The sequence below is a fragment of the Danio aesculapii genome, chromosome 13 (genome assembly GCF_903798145.1).
Source record: "Danio aesculapii chromosome 13, fDanAes4.1, whole genome shotgun sequence".
Classification (NCBI taxonomy): Eukaryota; Metazoa; Chordata; class Actinopteri; order Cypriniformes; family Danionidae; genus Danio; species Danio aesculapii.
Genome location: NC_079447.1, coordinates 6,412,627 through 6,428,962, shown reverse-complemented (window position 1 = coordinate 6,428,962; position 16,336 = coordinate 6,412,627).

The window sequence follows — 16,336 nt, the reverse complement described above, 5'->3', positions numbered from 1 at the left end:
ATATTGATCTGTGCAACTATACATTCTAAAGAATTTGATATATTCAGGTGATTTCTTGTTCTGGCGGGTTGTCTCTTGTAGCTTAGCTTTAGCTTAGCATAATGAATTGAATTGTATTAGACCATTAGCATTTTGTTAAAAAAATACAAAAGAATTTTGATCATTGTCCTGACATTACGCAGCACATGAATTGGCTGTTTTCAGAGGGTGCCTTGAAACCACAGAGACATGTGAGACACACTCGCACTCCATCCTAAAACACAACAGATTTAGTATAATTCAACATGTGTTGCATCATAAAGAGAGTTCCAATAGCAATATTGGCTTAGAAAATAGTAACTTTAATTTTCCATTGGTTTCATTACACTATGTAACTACAGAAGACTTGAGCTTTAAATAGAAAAATATCATAATGTAATAATATCATATCAAAACTACCAAACCTTGATCATTTTTTTAATTCATTGAGATAAATGCTATTGGTCTAATCTGATTCAATACATTATGCTAAGCTAAGCTTAAAGGAACTGATTAGGAAGCTGACTTGAACCATTTTTGAATCTGTTCGGGCGATTTCTCGTTTTGACGGGTTGTCTCTTCTTGCTTAGCTTAGAACAATGAATTGAATCGGATTAGACCATTAGCATTTCGTTAAAAAAAAAAATTTAATCCAAGAGATATCTTGGATAATGTAAAAATACCAATGGAAAACTACTATTTTTATGTTAATATTGCTAGGAACTATACTCTCATTATGGCGCAATAAAAAGTAATTTTCATTTTTCATCTGATTTATTACACTATCTATAGAAGACTTGAGATTTAAATAGGAAAATATCTTAATATAATAATATTAATATCTTTACTACTTTTTTTTTTTTACTTTTTTTTAACTAAATGCTAATGGTCTAATCTGATTCAATTCACTATGCTAAGCTAAGTTCAAAGGAAAACTCATTTTACAAGTCTCAAACAGCAGACTGGAAGCATTTTTGAATCTATTCCGGCAATATTTTGTTCTGGTGGGTTCTCTTGTAGCTTAGCATAGCATATTGAATTGAATCGGATTAAACCATTAGCATTTTGTTAAAAAAATTCAGAAAAGAGATACCGTTGATACTTTTCCTGCTTAAAGCTCTTCTGTAGTTACATCATGTAATAAGGCCATGGAAAATGAAAAATGACTATTTTCTATGTTAATATTGCTAGGAACTATACTCTCGTCCTGGGGCAATAGTCAAGAAACGCTGATGCTGTACCATGGCTGCACTACATGGTTCACTACATTCCTGTCCATAACTCAAATAAACTGTTATTCATACTTACAGCTCTGGTCTCGTCCCCCTTCAGTGAAAATATCATAATAAAAATAATATCATATCAAAATTCTTTTTAACATTTTTTTAACAAATTGCTAACGGTCTAATCTGATTCAATTCATTATGCTAAGTTAAGCTAAAAGAGATCTTGTAATCATAAAAATTGGTACGATGTACAGCAATAATAGATATACCAAATGTCTGGCCACATTATTGTCATTCTAATTTGGTCAGTCTAAAATCCTGCAGCTAAAGTCTGTCATCACAGTGCTTCAGTATTATTATTATTATTATATTATTATTATTACCTCCAGATCTGTCTTGAGTATCTGCAGTACCAAAGAATGTCTCACGGCTCCAAAAGTCACAGCGCGTTCATTGCGTTTCATCTTCCAAGGCGCAAATCTAAATCTATAAATGTATTATAGAAGAAGAAGGCCCACAGTGGCTTTTCCTACCACAACAAATTCCATTGTTAGTTTTGATATTTGGCAGCAGTTTATCAGGAAGTATATTCCAGCACATTCAAGACTAATTTGCATCTTTGGATGGAAACATCCCAAATAAAGTGCTGTCAAACCAGTTGCAAAAATAAGGTCTATGGACTTTATGGCTAATGGTCTAACCCGATTCAATTCATTATGCTAAGCTAAGCTAAAAAAAGACCCAGAACAAGTAATCGCTTGAATGGATTCAAAATGGTATCATTTATTCAATTCAGCTGTTTAACTTCAGGACACTTGTAAAATGTGTAAAAAATGGGTGAATAATTAATCTATGCTAGTTAATCCAATGAAGAAAAAATGTTTTCAGTTTCAGTTTTTAAAAATTCTTTATTTACTGAACATTTCACAGCAGAGCCCGACATTCACCTAGATGAATAAAAAAATAATAATTAATAGATAAATAATTATAAAGAATACAACTGACATCTACAATAGGAAAAAGAAATACAATAGAAGTCAATGTTTGGTTAGGTTTTCAACATTCTTCAAAATATCTTCTTTTGTGCTCAACAGAACAAAACAAACTCATGAGTAAATGATGGCAGATTTAAAAATTTTTCTGTGAACTATCCCTTTAAACAGAGCAGGTGGAGATAGTCTCATCATCGACTAGATCAACTATTAGTTATTCATGCGGTCATCCAAAAACATAACGAATTGCATCAGATGTCAGATGACTCCTTGCTAAGGTCTCGCTCTTCATTTCGCACGTTTCCTGGATCTACAGCTGGCTCTTGCTTTTGGTTCAACACCAAGGCCACCCAGCCCTGCTCACCAGAGCCAGCTCAGCCGACAAAACACAGCGATCGGGCCAGACAGAGAGTCAGCATCAGCATTCACACGTTACTCTTCAGATCCCAACCAAACACTGGAGCTCGGCCCAGAGACTGTCACCTACAGCTGGAAAACAGGACAGGCTTTCTGCAGGTTTTATGACGACACATTTTGAAAGAGCCTTCTTAAAATGAAGGGAAAACCACACAGCAATAGGTTGAGAACCACGTATGTCTAGGGTGCACATGACACGTTGAATTTGCTTTTCTGATTTGCAAATTTTACCTAAAGTATGTTAAGGCTTGAGTACTTGTGATTCAGAAATTACTTTAACCTTCTGATTAGACCCATATATATCTATATGAAGTAGCTATAGACCATTTCAGTGTGGACATGTCATTGGCCATTGAACATTTTCCGCTTGTTATCAAACTATTTAATAACTGTAACAAGAGGCAATTTAATCATAACTTCATGTTAAAACAGACATCATAACATTATTTATCAACATGATGGATTTTTGAATTCTCGAAAGCTTTCGAAATTAAAAATGTAAAACAGGAAATACATTGAGACATTTTTGTTTTTGTTTACATCCTTTAAAATGGTCCATAGCTACGTTTCCATTCACCTATTTTTTTATTCTTATTTAGTAATACCACATAAAATGGTTAATGCAAACACCATAATACGCATACATTTAAAAAAATGCATCGGTGCAATAGCCTAGCGGTTAGCGCGTCGACATATGTTGAAGTAGCACGTCAGGGCGTCCCGAGTTCGAATCCCAGCTCAAGGACATTTCCCTACTCTAACCCCCTCTCGCTCTCTCTCCAACTTCGCTTTCTGTCTAAATACTGTCCTATCTAAAAAAGGCCAAAAATAAATCTTAAAAAAAAAATGCACAAAAAAAATTATGAACACAAGTAGGATAAACATTGTATAAGACAAGAAAAAGTGCATAAACTATGACAGAAACACATTTGCCAATAAATAATTCCAGTCATGTGATTTTGTTTTAACAGATCATGTAACCATAAAAATGGTTGCAATGGACAAACCGAAGGTCTGGCCACACTGTCATTCTAATTTGGTCATTCAAAAAACCCTCAGCTAAAGTCTGTCATCACATTGCTTCAGTATTATTATTATAATCTTATTACCTTCAAAACTTACTTGAGCACTTAAATTCCCAAAGAGCATCTTATGCCTCTAAAATGGACAACACGTTTATTGCGTTTCGTCTTCTGAGGCGCAACTCATTTATTATACAAGAAAAAGGCCCACAGTGGCTTCTCCTACCGCATAAAACTACATTTTTATCTTTGATATTTGGCGCTTGTTTATCAGTAAGTGCCGATTTTGACTCACTGAATGGAAGCGGTGCTTTATTAGCAAATGTTATGTGCGATATTCACAACACGTCACATGATGATAACCTGTCTGGTCAGTAGGCGGTATTTAGAGGCTGTTTGACCACATTCAACCACATGTGCGTTCACACTGGTAGAACAATCAGATCGAATGTGTTTTTGAATGTGGACAAGCTCAAAAACGTTTCAGACCCCGTTCACACCTGTACAATGAAAACACATCTTAATACTAGGGGCCCTTTCATACCCCCAGGCGCAAGGTGCAACTCAATTGTTGTTTGCTAGTTTCAGCTTGGCGCAAGAGTCATTTTGAAATTTTGCGCCGCGCTGTTTAAATAGCAAATGCATTTGCACTCATATGTGCACCCTTAGGCGTTCTGGTCTAAAAAAGGAGGCGTGTTGAGGCGCATTGCTGGCGCGTTGCTATTTTGAGGAACTTAAATAGACTGTTCAATAAACCAGATCAAATCAGGTCTATAGTTTTTTATAGATTTGTTTTACTAAAAACAAGCTTAGATTTGCCCACCTGTCAGGTTTTGGACCATATGGGACGCAGCATGTGTATTTGGAAATAACGTTTTTTGAACACACTTCATTATTATTGTTCATTTATTCGTTTGCTGGAAATTAGAACTGAATTTAGAAACAAATCTTTGTTTTGAAACAAATCTTTGCATTTACCAAACTAAATTAATTATTCATAGGCTAATAGATGTCTGTGTGTACAACACGTTTCCCTATCCACGAGAGTGAAAGCGAAACTGAATAATGAGGAGGTTCATCTCTCATTCTCATGCTGCAGATGCTCTGTTTAACTGTTTTATTGCTAGTGAAGAGCTCAGTTTTTCCACTTACAAAGTCCGCCATGTAGGCTAAATAGCAAATGCACCATGGAGCGACGCAACTGACTCTTAAAGGGAATGGGAGATGAGACTCTGATTGGTTTATTCTCAAAAACACACCTATAACTCATTAAGAGAATAAGCTCAACCCTGTTAGACCATGCGCCACGGTGCAAAGCGGATTTTTCAGTCCTTAAAATAGCAAAAGTGGATTCTGACGCGCCCTTAATGCGTTTGCGCCCTGCGCTTTGCACTTTGCACATGGATCGTCAAAATAGAGCCCTAGGTGTGAACAGAGCCTTTAAAATCAATGTTTCCATCCAAAGATACAGTGTTGTCAAACCAGTTGCAAAACTTTCGTGGCCCTCGTACATCAATAAATCAAAATCAAACCAGCGATTTACACCATTTTTTAAAATTTTTGTTTAAAACAAACCAATAATATTAAAATAAATGCACTCGAGCTATCACCTCAACCGAAAGTCAAAGTGAGAAAATCTGTTCAACAGGAAAACGGCTCCATTCGCTCGCTGGAAATTAGAACTGAATTTAGAAATAGTTTTGAAACAAATCTTTGCATTTAACAAACTAAATTAATTATTCATAGGCTAATGAATGTCTGTGTGTACAACACGTTTCCCTATCCAGGAGAGTGAAAGCGAAACTGAATAATGAGGAGGCTCATCTCTCATTCTCACACTGCAGATGCTCTGTTTAACTGTTTTATTGCTAGTGAAATGCTCAGTTTTTCCACTTACAAAGTCCGCCATGTAGGCTAAATAGCAAATGCACCATGGAGCGACGCAACTGACTCCTAAAGGGAATGGGAGATGAGACTCTGATTGGTTTATTCTCAAAACAAACTCATTAAGAGAATAAGCTCAACCCTGTTAGACCATGCGCCACGGTGCGAAGCGGATTTTTCGGTCCTTAAAATAGCAAAAGCGGATTCTGACACGCCCTTAATGCGTTTGCGCCCTGCGCTTTGCACATGGATCGTCAAAATAGAGCCCTAGGTGTGAACAGAGCCTTTAAAATCAATGTTTCCATCCAAAAATGCAGTGTTGTCAAACCAGTTGCGAAACTTTCGTGGCCCTCGCACATCAATAAATCAAAATCAAACCAGCGATTTACAGCATTTTTTTATTTATTTTTGTTTAAAACAAACCAATAATATTAAAATAAATGCACTCGAGCTATCACCTCAACCGAAAGACAAAGTGAGAAAATCTGTTCTACAGGAAAACGGCTCCATTCGCTCGCTGGAAATTAGAACTGAATTTAGAAATAGTTTTGAAACAAATCTTTGCATTTAACAAACTAAATTAATTATTTATATGCTAATAGATGTCTGTGTGTACAACACATTTCCCTATCCACGAGAGTGAAAGCGAAACTGAATAATGAGGAGGTTCATCTCTCATTCTGCAGATGCTCTGTTTAACTGTTTTATTGCTAGTGAAATGCTCAGTTTTTTCCTCTTACAAAGTCCGACATGTAGGCTAAATAGCAAATGCACCATGGCGCGACGCAACTGACTCTTAAAGGGAATGGAAGAAGAGACTCTGATTGGTTTATTCTAAAAACACACCTATAACTCATTAAGAGAATAAGCTCAACCCTGTTAGACCATGTGCCACAGCGCAAAGCGGATTTTTCCGTCCTTAAAATAGCAAAAGTGGATTCTGACACGCCCTTAATGCGTTTGCACCCTGCGCTTTGCACATGGATCGTCAAAATAGAGCCCTATGTGTGAACAGAGCCTTCAAAATCAATGTTTCCATCCAAAGATGCAGTGTTGTCAAACCAGTTACAAAACTTTCGTGGCCCTCGCACATCAATAAATCAAAATCAAACCAGCAATTTACAGCATTTTTATTTTTATTTTAGTTTAAAACAAACCAATAATATTAAAATAAATGCACTCGAGCTATCACCTCAACCGAAAGACAAAGTGAGAAAATCTGTTCTACAGGAAAACGGCTCCATTCGCTCGCTGGAAATTAGAACTGAATTTAGAAATAGTTTTGAAACAAATCTTTGCATTTAACAAACTAAATTAATTATTCATAGGCTAATAGATGTCTGTGTGTACAACATGTTTCCCTATCCAGGAGAGTGAAAGCGAAACTGAATAATGAGGAGGTTCATCTCTCATTCTCATGCTGCAGATGCTCTGTTTAACTGTTTTATTGCTAGTGAAATGCTCAGTTTTTTCCTCTTACAAAGTCCGCCATGTAGGCTAAATAGCAAATGCACCATGGCGCGACGCAACTGACTCTTAAAGGGAATGGGAGATGAGACTCTGATTGGTTTATTCTCAAAACACACCTACAACTCATTAAGAGAATAAGCTCAACCCTGTTAGACCATGCGCCACGGTGCGAAGCGGATTTTTCCATCCTTAAAATAGCAAAAGTGGATTCTGACACGCCCTTAATGCATTTGCGCCCTGCGCTTCGCACATGGATCGTCAAAATAGAGCCCTAGGTGTGAACAGAGCCTTTAAAATCAATGTTTCCATCCAAAGATGCAGTGTTGTCAAACCAGTTGCGAAACTTTCGTGCCCCTCGTACATCAATAAATCAAAATCAAACCAGCGATTTACAGCATTTTTTTTTATTTTTGTTTAAAACAAACCAATAATATTAAAATAAATGCACTCGAGCTATCACCTCAACCGAAAGACAAAGTGAGAAAACGGCTCCATTCGCTCGATAACACAGCACTTGCTTTGGATAGCGTTGGTTATTTTAGAAGAATGTGCTGTAAATACTGCGAACAGTGAACACTTTGGGATAGCAGTGATCCATGTCATAAAAGGCCAAACTTTTCAGAGCAACCGCACACCAGAAATACCAAATCCAGATAGGTTATGTATATTCAGAATTGTGTTTCCCCCGTCACACATCACTTGTTGTTATATGGCTATTTTAGATGTGACTGTTGAGTTATACAAGACAATACTTTGGCATACATTGTGAAGTACCATATATGCCTGGTCGTTGCGTGTGTGCGAGTGGGATTATTACAAAGCGCTGCTTGGCCAGATAATATAAAAGTAGAGTTCGAAGAGATTACGAGAAAGACTGGGCGATTCACAGAATTACAAAAAAGAACGAAAGCAAACTGTACACACAGATGGAGAAAAGACTTCTAGAGGAGAAAACAGATGAACAGCAGACAAATAAACAAGCGGGAAGACAAAAGCAGAGAAGTGAAGAAGAGTTACATGTTTCTGAAAGACAGACAGACAGATGCTTGTAACGTTTAAAGGGCTCTATGCTCTGTAGAGCAGGATTCTCTCTGCACATGTCTGGCCCACCAGACTAGCGTACTGCTCCACTTCCTTCTCATCATTCGATCCCTTCCGCTTACGAGCGTAGGCCGCGTAGGGCATCACTGTTCTCCTGTGGAGCACTAACACCCGTCCCAGATCCTTCAGTGCACGAGCATCACCTGCACAACAACACAAAGACAAGAGAACAGTTAGACACACCAAGATGGTGAACTTTAGAGCATGTTGAAACATTCTGAATGTTCCAATTATTTCCAATTACAATAGTTTGTGGATTTGATACAAAACTAAATCATGCTCTGAAAATACTGATAAATGTCCAATTGTTTCTATTTAGTCAGCACTTAAAGGAATAGTTCACCTAAAAATTAAAATTGTCATTATTTACACTCCCTCATGTGCTTTTTTATGATATACATAGACCAGAGCTGGGTATTTTACAACCCCTGGGTCACATGCGGCCTGCTGGCCTTCTTTGATAGACCTGCGGAAAGTATTTATTTAATTTAAATTCTACCGCAAACAGTGCCTTGCAATGCGCAGGTCTGATATTGCTAGTCAACAAAAGGGGACTTTCACATATGGCGTCTTTTGCACGCTCAGATTCGTTAATTCAAATAGAGACGCGCCTGTTCAGTGTGCAAATAGGAAGGGATGCACATGCAGTATGTCACACTCATGTTTTCCAGGCACTGCGAGTTGAAAAAAAAAAAAATCGAAACATTTCAAAGTGCCACGAGTGAACCACAAGTCATGTGACCGAAACCAACCAGGCAGCTTCACTATTCATTCATTCATTTTCTTTTCTGCTTATTAATCCGGGGTCACCCCAGCAGAATGAACCGCCAACTTATCCAGCATATTTTTTATGCAGCGGATGCCCTTCCAGCTGCAACGCAACACCCATACACATTCTTTCACACCCATACACTACAGCCAATTTCGTTTATTCAATTTACCTATAGCGCAGGTGTTTGGACCATGAGGGAAACCAGGAGGAAGGAAACCTACGGTGAGAACATGCTAACTCCACACTTAAATGCCAACTGACCCAGCCGGGGCTCGAACTAGCGACCTTCTTGCTGTGAGGTGATGCACAATCGTGACGCCCTAAAGGTCGACTAATTACCTCAGATTAATGATTTAACAAATACAGATACAGATCTTCTATCAGTGATTATCATTACATCACATATCCACCTCACATTCAACCTGACTTCAGAGCACTTGTTCAGCCCAAAACAGGCTAGAATTCTCTAACTGAACATAATAAATAACGAACGAACGAACGAACTAAATAAATAAATAAATAAATAAATAAATAAATAAATAAATAAATAAATAAATAAAAATTAATTAAGGAGCAATCAAACAAACAACCCTGTGGCATTTATATGAAGTTGATATTGTGATGATGGTCTTTAAAATACTAAGAGTTTTTACGAATGTTTATGGAATAGTTTCACAGATTGTTTGTTTGTTTTTTTAAATGCAAATTAACTGTATTGGTTTGGCCCTCTAAAACTGCCCCAGAGACTAAAAAGGCCACTTGGAAAAATTTATTGTCCACTCCTGACAGAGACTGTAATTTACATTTTTAATTTGATTGTATTTTAAATTATGCAGACCTCTATAGAAACTTTTATTATTATTATTATTATTATTATTATTATTATCATTATGTTGAAAATGACTATTTTTTAAAATGCATTTCTTACAAGTATTACACATCATACAAATCACATTCATTTCAAGATAGCAGTCCAAAACTGAAAACTGAATCTCCAAACAGCAAAAGTTCACTTCACAAATGAACAATATGGCGTCAATGAGTGTGAAGGGTTGACCAAATGGAGGAACAGCTACTAAAAGTAGTACAATATACAAAAAATTAATTAACTAATGGAAAGGATAGCCCCATTATGTGTATACAATTATGTGTTCCAATTTTAAAGACATGGTCTGGCTTGTTTGACCCCTTAAAAGTCAAATAAAAGTAACTTAAAAATGAAAAAAAACAAACAAACAAACAAACAGCTCTTATCAGACGCAGATAAAGCACCAAATGCGAGTGATTTACATTTTAAGTCAATTCGGTCAATTCAGTCAATTCAAAGGCGCGAATAGACATCTGGCAGCACGAATGATGCGTTTCGTATGAATTGAGCATTTTGGCACCAACAACAGGTGCTACGTCACAATCACGCCAAAACTAGAGCAATCTCCTGATTGGTTAATGCAGCGTAAATGTCCACTCACGTGATTCGCTTGAGTTGGAAAATCTGAACTTTAGTGGACATTCGCGCTGCATTAACCAATTAGAAAATTGCTCTGGTTTGGGTGTGATTTTGACGTAGCACCTGTTGTTGGTGTCCCAAGGGGAAATCCTCCTGTCAACACTTGACAACAGCTCATCAAACTGGGATCGGCTCAGTCAGAAGCACCGCTGAAAGCCTCCATCATCCAGGTATAGTAATTCTGGAAGAGTTGATGAACTCTCAGAGCTGGGTGCACCTCTGAAAAGATCTAGTGGACTCAGACATGGCGCCGAATGAATCTATGGTGTTTTTCAGCCTTCCTAAAGTACATAAAGCACAGCTAGTCTCTCAATAAAATCAAAGTTAGCCATTTAGCATGTTAGCTATTTAAGCTAGTCACTGGGCAGACAGAAGTCCTGGCCAAGACGTGAATGCGCATCTTTTTTTAAGTCAATTTGATGCACAAATAAAGCAAGTAAATTCAAAATGTTCACACATCTGTTTGATTTATTCGCGCATGCCGCATCTGGTGTGAACACAGCATTACCCGACACAAAAAAAACCACAGGGTTCCACACAATTCCTTCTAATACATCTTATAAGTTAACTAAACAAATTTAAGTGGATGGAACATAAAACAATTAAGTTATCTCAAAAACAATCTCAAGAATTGTGTTGTTTCAGCTTCTTTTTATTTAAGTAGTTTGGACAAACAGCAAAATCTTTTTAAGTACTAGGCAAACACGATGACTATTTGCTGATATTTATGGTAAGCAATTGGATTTATTTACATCTTTGAAGCAAAATTGAATAGATCAACACCCAGGTAATCATCCAAGACACCTTAGTTTTGACCTTTACACATTTACTTAAAAATATTGCCTTTGTAGGGAACTCTCTGAGCAACTAAACAACTTTAATTCCAATCATTCACTGTCACAACATATAGTTAAGGCACTGGGTGGAGGGATAAACATCACTGCACTTTGGTCTGAAAGTTCACATGAGGGTCAGGTGCAGATCTGAACTAACAATTTCCCAGGTATGACAATGAAAAAGGATCTGTCCACCCTTAGGCAACAGCAGCAGGTCAGTAAGGGTTACAGCTACAGCTTGACCTCAATCATCTCAAACACGAAAAACTGAACGTTTCTCCAAAAGCAGCAACTCGGTGCAGAACAGCCATAGATGTGTAACAATGACTCCTTCAGTGAAAGAACAGCTTGGTCGGTTCTAACTTGTTTATAGGACTTCAAGCCACTCCGGCAAGCCAAAATTCAGACATGCATTGCGTATTTGGTCAAGACGCCAACACCTTCCCCCATGAGCTGTTAAAACAGGAATTGCAGCAAAAAAAAAGAATGCAGTCATTTGTGAAAAGGCTGAAAATGGCCCTCCAAGGCAGCGGGAGGTTAAAAAGGGGAGAATACACTTATTAGGCCAAGGCTGACTATTGCAAATTAAGTGTTACAACGTCAACTCAAATCAACTCACCGAGCAGCATTTTCACAGAAAGCTCTGTCAAGACATTACAAACTTTGATTGCTTTAGAAAGACTAAGATTTGTATGTTTTACTTTATGACTTTGTTTTACTTTATGACAAACTCTAAACTCTAAAAAAAAACTAGTTAAAGTTGCAATTTAAGGCACAAAATGCAAGACTTTTTTCAAAAGAAATGCCTAATTACAATGCTCTCAAAATACATTATAATTTGAAATGGCATCTGCACTTATGTTTGTATGTGCATGTCTGTTTTTCCTTATCCCGAGGTCTCCATAATCCTGGACCAGGCCGTATCCTTGGCAGATGATGTGGTGGTCATGGAGGAGTGGAGAGTGTAGCTGTGCGTTCACACCGAAAGCGTTGAGAGCGTCCAAGGTCGCTCTGGCCGCCCTGGTGACAACGCTGTCTGCCTTTAGCTCCAGCGGCGAGAGCGTCAAAATTCACTACATTGATCTCGTATTTAAAGGAGCCGTGGCAGAATATCAGTTACATTCCTGCATAAAACATGCTTTCTAGCGTGAAAATGTTGCGTACTTCTTATCAAATTCCTTTAACAATGGAAGATCAAGTTGCGTGTGGTGTGGCTTTGCTCCACTTAATTATCCAATATGTGTCCATATGTCTGACATATTTTGAAGCAGCAATACTGTTTGGTACTGTCGCTTGAGATTCCCGCATTTTTAAAGATAAATACATACAACATTAATGCACATTAGCAACTCGCCAGTAACTTATTTTATGCATGTTCCTAAAAGAAAACATTATAAATAATTGAAAATCCGGCGACCGGAATCATCAAACCTCTGGGAACAACTTGGGTCGGAACCGAAGTTCACAGGGCTGTGTTCCCTGAACTCCTCTCAAGCGGTGGACTTCTTCATTCTGATTGCTTGCCGCCGAACTGCGCCATGGCTCATTACCATAAAGTTGACTTGATTTCAACTCTCCTCGACGCCCACATCGGCGAAGACGCACCGCGCTGCTCTTCACCGCTTATCGCCGCCGGCTCTGATTGAAAATGAATGACTTCCGGCTACTTTGACGCTCTCGCCGCTTTCGGTGTGAACGTACGGTAAGAGTGATTCCTGAAAGTCTCCAGTGACAGACAAGTCACTGCATTGATCCTGTGGGCCAGCCTGAACACCTGCCGGTGACCTGCTCACACCTGCAGCTTCTCCAAAGTAATTGTACCATGGACTGGGTTTCAGGCAGCCGCTGCAATCAGATACTATACCATACGACCCGGGGGTGTTACAGACTGTACCAAAAAGCTGCAGACCTGCAAAGGGGTGAAATCACGGGAGTTTTCGGGGAGAAATAACAAAATGGAAGGGTTTTGAGAATCACACACCCTTGATTTCCGATTTGGTTTAAAAAAAAAACAAGGAAATACCATAAGATGCTTTAATATGTTCTGTGTTTTATTAAACTAATAATAATAATAATAATAATAATAATAATAATAATACCTTTAATTTTATATGGCTCTTTTCTGGACACTCAAAGTGCTTTACACATTGTTGGAGGGAATATCCTCATCCAGCACCAGCGTGCAGCATTCACCGGCATGACATGATGGCAGCAATGTTTCACCAGACTGCACAACACACCAGCTGATAGGAGGCGTTGAGACAGAGTGATGAAGCCAATTATGATATGGGGATGGTTAGGAGAGCATGATGGACAGAAGCCAGTGGGCAAATTTGTGTTCTGTTTCCACTGATCATTCTTGAAATCTTTCAGCAGTTTAACTGGAGTTCACCTGTGGTAAATTCAGTTGATTGGACATGATTTGAAAAGGCATACACCTGTCTATATAAGGTCCCAGGGTTGACAGTGCATGCCAAAGCACAAACCAAGCATGAAGACAAAGGAATTGTCTTTAGACATCCGAGACAGGATTGTCTGGAGGCACAAGGCTGGGGAAGCTTACAGAAACATTTCTGCAAAATTCTGTCGTGCGGCGCTGCGAAAAGGGGCGGGATTAAACAAGATGATTAGACATTTAAAAAAGATAGCTATTTGCTCCATGTTTTAAATTTCTGTCCAGAGGAATCATGTTTTGATCCTTGATTGGTCTCACGCAGTCAAGTGATGCGATTTCGCAGGTCAGAGTTCACCAAGCTTGAACTTTGCACCGGAGCGACCTGCGAAACATGATGCATGACCTTGCGTTTCCAGTCTGATGCATTCCCGTGCATATGAATGGAAGTCTATGGGAGGAAAAGCCCAGTGTGACCGCAGCTTCAGTCAGGGAGGTGATCAATAACCCGATGTTCACTCATTCTGAGCTCCAGCGTTCTTCTGTGGAGAGAGGAGAACCCTACAGAAGGACAACCATCTGTGCAGCAATCCACAAATCAGGCCTGTATGGCAGAGTGGCCAGACGAAAGCCACTCCCTGCCTGGAATTTGCCAAAAGGCATCTGAAGGTCTCTCAGACCATAAGAAACTAAATTCTCTGGTCTGATGAGACTAAAATTGAACTCTTTGGAGTGAATGACAGGCGTTACGTTTGGAGAAAACCAGGCACCGCTCATCACCAGGCTAATACCATCCCTACAGTGAAGCATGGTGGTGGCAGCATCATACTGTGGGGATGTTTTTCAGCAGCAGGAACTGGAAGACTAGTCAGGATAGAGGGAAAGACGAATACAGCAATGTACAGAGACATCCTGAAAGAAAACCTGCTTTAGAGTGCTCTTGACCTCAGACAGGGGTGACGGTTCATCTTCCAGCAGCACAATGACCCAAAGCCACACCGCCAAAATATTAATGGAGTGGCTTCACAACAACTAAGTGAATGTCCTTGAGTGGCCCAGCCACAGCCCAGACCTAAATCCTATTGAACATCTCTGGAGAGATCTGAAAATGGCTAAACATCTTTGCTTCCCATCCAACCTTATAGAGCTTGAGAGGTACTGCAAAGAGGAATGGGCAAAAATTCCCAAAGACAGGTGTGCCAAGCTTGCGGCATCATATTGAAAAAGACTTAAGGCTGTAATTGCTGCCAAAGGTGCATCAACAAAGTATTGAGCAAAGGCTATGAATAATTTTACATTTCTAAAACTTCTCACATTGTCATTATGGGGTCTTGTGTGTAGAATTTTGAGGAAATAAATGAATTTAAACCATTTTGGAATAAAGCTGTAACATAAAAAAATGTGGAAAAAGTGAAGCGCTATGAATACTGTCTGGATCCATTGTACTGTGCCTTTAATCCTGTCATTTAATTTAAAATTGCAATCAGGTCAATGTTTGTCTCGCCAACTCAAATTAAATTCAAATCAAGTGACTATGGTGCACAATTTGGATGCAAGAAATGCTTAATAAAGCTAAAGAGCATACTAAAATACTACACATTTTTTAAACACACAGCATGTTCTTTAGCTTTATGAACTGTGGTGCCATACATTTTGGCATAAAGCACTGGGAAAATACCACAATACTGCAAACGTACATTGCCATTCTACAAACTGACAGAAATATACAAACTGTAGGCCACCAGCCTTAGATAGAGCTGGAAGAACACAAGGGAAAATAAACACTGGGATATGCAAAACCCCAGGCCAACAGTGACAGGGGAGTAACAATATATCGCTCTGGCAATTATTTGCAGTGAAAGTTATGATTGTTATTAACAGATCTGACACCAGCTCACGGCTCTCGCTCTGTGAAGCGCCTCATCTGGAAGCCAGCTGACTGAGGTTTCATAGGGGATCCTGGGTAATGTAAATTAGTCTTCATTTCACACACATAGGGGTGGGGGGTGCGGCTTAATTTTCAATGTTTCCCTATAATATTACAAGCAAAACCATTCGCCACACTCAAAATTGAAGATATTGGAGAGAGATGGAGGGGTGCAAAAGGGAAATTAAATATAAACTAGAGCATAGCTAAAGCACCAACACTGTCCTTTCATTCTGATACAGTGAAAAGTGAAGATGATGTTGAAAGGCAGGAGTTGAAAACATTTTCTCTGTATATGAACATAATAAACGGTAAAATGTGGAAGATAAAACCGCAGATCAGATGATCAACATCACATGACATATCACAGCGTGTCATTATTTATTCACCAAAAATAAAGCCAAGATAGAAAAGCCATGGGTGAAAAACTTTTGATTTAGATCCTGTGGATCCACTTTTAGCAGACATGACTTAAAGTAATTATTTTCTGCATGAGCTATTCAGTTCATTCTGGAGGGGTTTTGGAGTTTTTTTGCACAGCATTTCAGTCAGCATGAGCTCTGGACTATTGAATTTATTTTTCAGCTGTTCTGATGTAGATTTGCTGCTGTGTTTGGGATCGTTGTCTTGTTCAGGACCCAGTGTTGGCTCAGCATTATGTCTGGGGTGGACATTGTGTTCAAACGGTCACAAATTTCTACTGATCATCAGTTCAGGCAGTGCATTGTCGGTCATCTGACCATGTTGTTGATCATCATTTTATTTCCCCAAT